Raw genomic sequence first — 6,000 nt, 5'->3', positions numbered from 1 at the left:
ATATATATACATATATATATATATATATAAAAAAGGAAAATTTATCTAAATGATTGAAAGCTACAATATTGGAGGATCTTTCAATTGACTCTGAATGATGAATTTTAATCGAATGATACAAAATGTATAATAATAATTTATCGTTTAAGATAACATTAAAAAAAGATTTTTTTTTAAGAAATTTGTTAACCAGGGATACTTGCAATTTTTCTTTTTTTCCCATTTTCTTTTTTTTCTCTTTTCTCAGATCGGATACCAAGAGAGACCTCGATTGACCTTACGTATATACATTTTTACCGAATAATTGAAAACAATAGAATCGTATAATGCCAATAAGAATGATGTCACTTTTGTAAGTACACCAATCAATAATTAGGTATGATCATTGGAGGACTATCATTTTCTTATTGCATAATATAGACTTGTAATTCGCGTATAGATCATGCGAGAAATATGTACTAACTAACAATCGTAATAATTCTTATTGCATCATTAATGCGTTTACTACAATAATAATCTATATATACATATATATATATATATATATATATATATATATATATATATATATACATATAGTAACGTTATTTAATATCACACGAAAGACAACTAGCAATTTTTCACGATGATTATCATGGCAATAATCGAGAACGTTTATGGTGTATCGTCTTGAAACATGCAATATTCATATTCATTGGTCGCTACCGTTCGAAAGTAAAAAGGAAAAGAAAAAAAAAAAGGAAAAAAAAAAGAAAAAAAAAAGGAAAAAAAGAGTGACGAGGAAAAGGAGGAAAGAAGAAAAGAAAGAAAAGGAGGAAAGAAGAATGAAAGAAAGATAAAAAAAAAAAAAAATGAAAGAACGACTATCTCTTTTTCTTCTTCCTTTTTTTTAACTTTTATCCTGTCGATGTATAATACGACCACTCGGTATTCGACCAAAGACAACCACACCACGACTGTTCGTAACAAACGGAGCCATTGGTGTATTATTGCAGTAATGGCGCCTACCGACTGTCAAGAATAATAAACTCGCTTTGAGACCCTTTCTACCTACTACCGAGAATGACAAAATTGATAGAATTTCTCTCTCTCTCTCTCTCTCTCTCTCTCTCTCTCTCTCTCTCTCTCTTTCGAATGATACACCTGTCACTTATGGCACGTCATTCGAACGTAAAGTCTCGCATGACTCGAATCATTTTCAAAGGAAACCATTTTGCCACTCGTGCCGCCATTTCTTCTTTTGTTACAAACAGAAAACTTATTCTTTCTCTCTCTCTCTCTCTCTCTCTCTCTCTCTCTCTCTCTCTCTCTTTCTCTTTCTCTCTTACACACTTTTTATATTGGATCCCTTATATACAATACAAATTATCATACATTATCTTTAAGAAGTTAAAGTGGTATACAAAATTGCATGGTATTTTAGTACGTTGTGTGTCAAGCTTACGCGTATAGAGAAGTTATACTCTTTCTTTCTTTCTTTCTTTCTTTCTTTTTTTTTCTTTTTCTTTTTTTTTTTTTTTTTAAGAAAGCATCGTGATGTCTCATAAAAGTACACTAAGTGGTACTCGCTTGGGTTCGATCGTCAATTCTTTTGGTTTCTTTTTTCTTTTTTCTTTTTTTTTTTTTACGATTGCCTTCGATATAAAAATTATCATTAAGTTTTTGTAACAATTTGAATTCTTAATATTTATAAACGAATAAATTGTCTGACGTTAATACCTAACGAAGACAATTTTTCTACCTTCAATTGGATATTTTTTTTTCTTGTTTTTTTTTTTTTTTTTTTTTTTTTTTAACGAAACGAAAAGAAAAGAAAAGAAAAAAGAAACAAGAAAGGGACAAAAGAAAAAAAAAAAGAAGACAATGTCACGAAATTTCGTAACATCATATATTATATCCTTCAAGATTTATATCAATCGAACGAAATTATCTCTTATTTACGTTAGTATGATCTTTTACGAAAGAATTTCTATGGATTATCTCAATCACGATGAATAATTTTATTGGCAAATAAAATTCATGAATAAAGAAAGACAAAGAAAAAAAAAGAAAAAAGAAAAAAGAAAAAACATAAAAGTAACGTCTATCTTGAGATTATCCTTTTTGGTAAGAAAAGTTACGATGAATAATTCTTTTTAGTGTTTTACTTATGGTCGGTTAAATTTACGAAGAGAAAAATTATATCGGTTGAAAGAAAAAAAAAAAAAAGAAAAGAACAGATAGATAGAGAGAGAGAGAGAGAGAGAGAGAGAGAGGTAAAAGAAGCCCCATATACCACGTGCCCCTGAGTTCTTCTTGCTCGGCTTCGGTAATAAGCCAATAAATCAGATTGTACCTGGCGGTACAATTACGTCTTGTAGCTGAAACTCGCAGAACCCAACCCTTCTCGTAAATATTGCCCTCCGTGCTATCTTCTTCTTCCGCAGCCTCCGCTCTTTCTTTCTTTCTTCCTTTCTTCCTTCCTTCCTTCCTTCCTTTCTTTCTTTCTTTCTTTCTTTCGTTCTTTCTTTCTTTCTTTCATCTTTCTTTTTTGTTTTCATCATCTTCTTTTTTCTTTGCTGCTCTCACGACCCTGGATCACAAGAAAGAATTCCTCTTATACCCCACGTGTTGTGTGGTACAAGAGAGAGAGAGAGAGAGAGAGAGAGAGAGAGAGGGTGGGTGGGAGGTAGGGAGAGGACTACTAAAGAAGAAGAGGGGAATAAGGAGGAGGTGAGGGAGAGGAACAAAGGGGGTGGGTATAACGCCAATGGACCTCTATCTTTCTCTTTCTTCTTTCCACTTTGTACTGAACGTTTCTCTGTGTAGCTTCTTTCTTTCTTCTTTTTTTTTCTTTTCTTTCTTTCTTTATTTCTTTTTTAATTCTCTTTCTTCGAGAGCTAGTCGAAACCATGGGAACCAAAGAGTGAGAGAATCTCTTCTGTTACGTTCCGTCTTTAAGAACTCTTTAATTGCTATCACGCGAGAGACTTACTAATTCGCTAGTGTCAGTCTCTTTGAAAACACGATTGTAGAAAGAAAGAAAAGAAAAAAAGAAAAAGAAAAATATATGAACTCGATCTCTGATCGATACTCTGATCATCTTTATTGGAAGTCTATTTAATGATTAGAGAGTTTAACATTACGTCTTTATATCTGAGAGAGTATATAACGTTATATCCTTTATATATATATATATATATATATATATATATATATTTTTTCTCTCTCTCTCTCTCTCTCTCTCTCTCTCTTTACCATCTCGAGTGTATTAGTAAAATTATGAAGACATTTACATATGTATCATCGTGCGGTTTATTATATCTTCAAATAAATAAATCCTTGTCATTTAAATTGTCAATAATTTATCTTTGTTAAGAGAATTTTTAAATGCATAAATATAATAATTATTTATTATATCCTAATTTGTCTATAATTTGTTTGAATTATTCGTTCGATTAAAAGATTAATATAAAAATTGTTATATCTTTATTATTGTTATTGTTCTCGTTGTTATTATTATTATTATTATATTTATATTGATTTAAAACGTAAATTAAATGGATAAATGAATATTTTGTTTCGAGGAATAGAATAAAAATTGGAAATTTCCTTAGTGGGATTTAAAATCGCTAAGTTTCTTTCTCGTTGGCGTGCCTAACAGTGGTAAAACTTGCTAACGGGGAGAAACCCGTAGAAGGAACTTCAGCCTCGGGATATAAATCTTTCGCCGACAGATGCGCCGCCCTCGACGTTCACCATCGACCAACCAACCGACCAGAATTTCTGACGGTAACGCCCTGAAAAACCAGACTCGCCTCGAATGCCCATTGCATTTGCATGTCATTTCAAAAGCGATTACACGGCCGTCCTTTAGGCCAAACTATTGCGTATATGATCTTAGTTTTATATCATTCGATTTGGAATAATACGTATATATAGTTTGTTTGTCGTCCAAAGTTTTCTTTTATTTTTAATTCTTTTCTTTTTTTTCTTTTTTTTTTTTTTTGTCTTAAAAAAATTCAAATATATATTAATTTAATTAAATAATTATTATTTTATATATATATATATATTTATTTATTTATTGAATATAATTTGATTTTATGTATTGATTATATATTTCGAAAAGATAATTCCAAAAATTATGATTTTATATAATAGAAATATAACATAATCGATCGTATTATAATTCGTATATATATATATATATATATATATATATATATATATATATATATATGATTCATCGAATTATTATTTAATATATGATAATAATAATAAATAATCATTCGTATTATCACAAATTTATTACTTTATCTAATATTCAATGATATCGATTATTATACATTAATAATTATTTTTATTTAGATAAATATTTAATCGATATTTATTACAGGACGATTATTGTAATAAATAATCGAAACGAATATTCGAAATATCTCGAGATTATTATCTTTAAAGAATTGTATGTTAATTTGTTTGCGTTTGATCTATGTGCGCGTCCGTGCGTGTGTATGTGTGTAACATCGATTATATACCGTACGTGTACTTTTACGCACTTTTTATGAATGTATGAGCACGCGTGTCCGACGGCGCGAAACTTCATTAGAAATGCAAGTGTAACGTGGCCAATGTAGTTACGACCGCAGGGAATTCACGAATCACGCGACGTTGCACTAGTCTCCCTTTTTCTCCCTTTTCCCTTCCCTCCCCCCCTCCTCCTCCGCCTCCTCCTCCCTCTCTATTTTACTTTCCTCAGATTAATATGTACCTTACTTGCTAATTCCGGGTATGTCTTTCATTGTTTGTTTTATGTCAATTAGGAAGAAAATTAAACTGTTTCAATTGATCGATCAAACTCAATTCCCCCTTCCCATCCCACCCCTCAAACTCACCATCATTCCTCACCCTTATAATTCCGACGATTTTTCATACAAAGTCAATCGAACTTGAAGTGGGAATAATTAAAAAAAAGAAAAAGAAAAGAAAAAGAAAAAGAAGAAAAGAAAAGAAATGGAAAAAAACAAAAAGGAAGGAATGTTTCGATTAAATCGATCGATTCATTCTAATCCATATAATTTTCATACTAATTGATCGGATATCATTGTGTATATAATTAAGAAGATAATAACGTAAGAGAGGATCGATCGTACTCATTGAAAATTACTAAATGAATTTCTAAATTTTCTATAGGAATTAATTGGTTCAATAAGAGAACGAAATGTTTCGATTTAAATGATCGGCTAATTTTTATCTTCTAAATCGTTCATTTCTATTTTTATATTAATTAATTTAATTTAATTTATTATAACTTATTGGCTCTATAACGATGGATCTTGATCTTTTGACAATATTTTAAATATCAACCTAGTACTGATATCGTTGGACGGAGGAAGGAACGAATGAATATTCAAAAGGAGAACGAGCTCGATCAGTCTTTATCTCCAGACAGTTTTAACTTACGATACGTGTATGCATTTTCATTATGCTCCTATATAACAACGAAGCTTCCTATCATATAATTCTCTTTTATCATGATAGATAGAACAAGTATATAAATACATATATCTAACTATCTATCTAACTATCTGTTTATTTATAATATGAATTTTAACAAATAATTTTTTTCAATTTAATTATTAAATATTTTCACATTCCCATAATTGATTCCTTTTAACATCGAATGTAATTTTCTTCTTTTCTTTCTTTCTTTCTTTCTTTCTTTTTTTTGTTTTGTTTTTTTGTTTGTTTTAATCTTGTTCAAATAAATAAAGAAAATTTTGTGAGACTACGGTAACTCAATTTGTAATAGGTCTTAGGTAAATTTTCGTGTGGTACGACTTGCACGAAAATACTACTAAAGGGCTTAAGGTCCAGTATTGGATCCAAGGAGGTCGTGCATCACAACAGTCTGGCAGGATAATAACCCCTTCTTCGAGAAGTCTTATTGCCGGACCATGAGCCAAGTGATTGATAGGCACCGAACTATAGTCCCAGGACACCATAATATTTCGAAAG

Source organism: Vespa crabro, chromosome 12 (genome assembly GCF_910589235.1).
Source record: "Vespa crabro chromosome 12, iyVesCrab1.2, whole genome shotgun sequence".
Taxonomy (NCBI): Eukaryota; Metazoa; Arthropoda; class Insecta; order Hymenoptera; family Vespidae; genus Vespa; species Vespa crabro.
Note: the sequence above shows the minus strand (reverse complement) of the source record.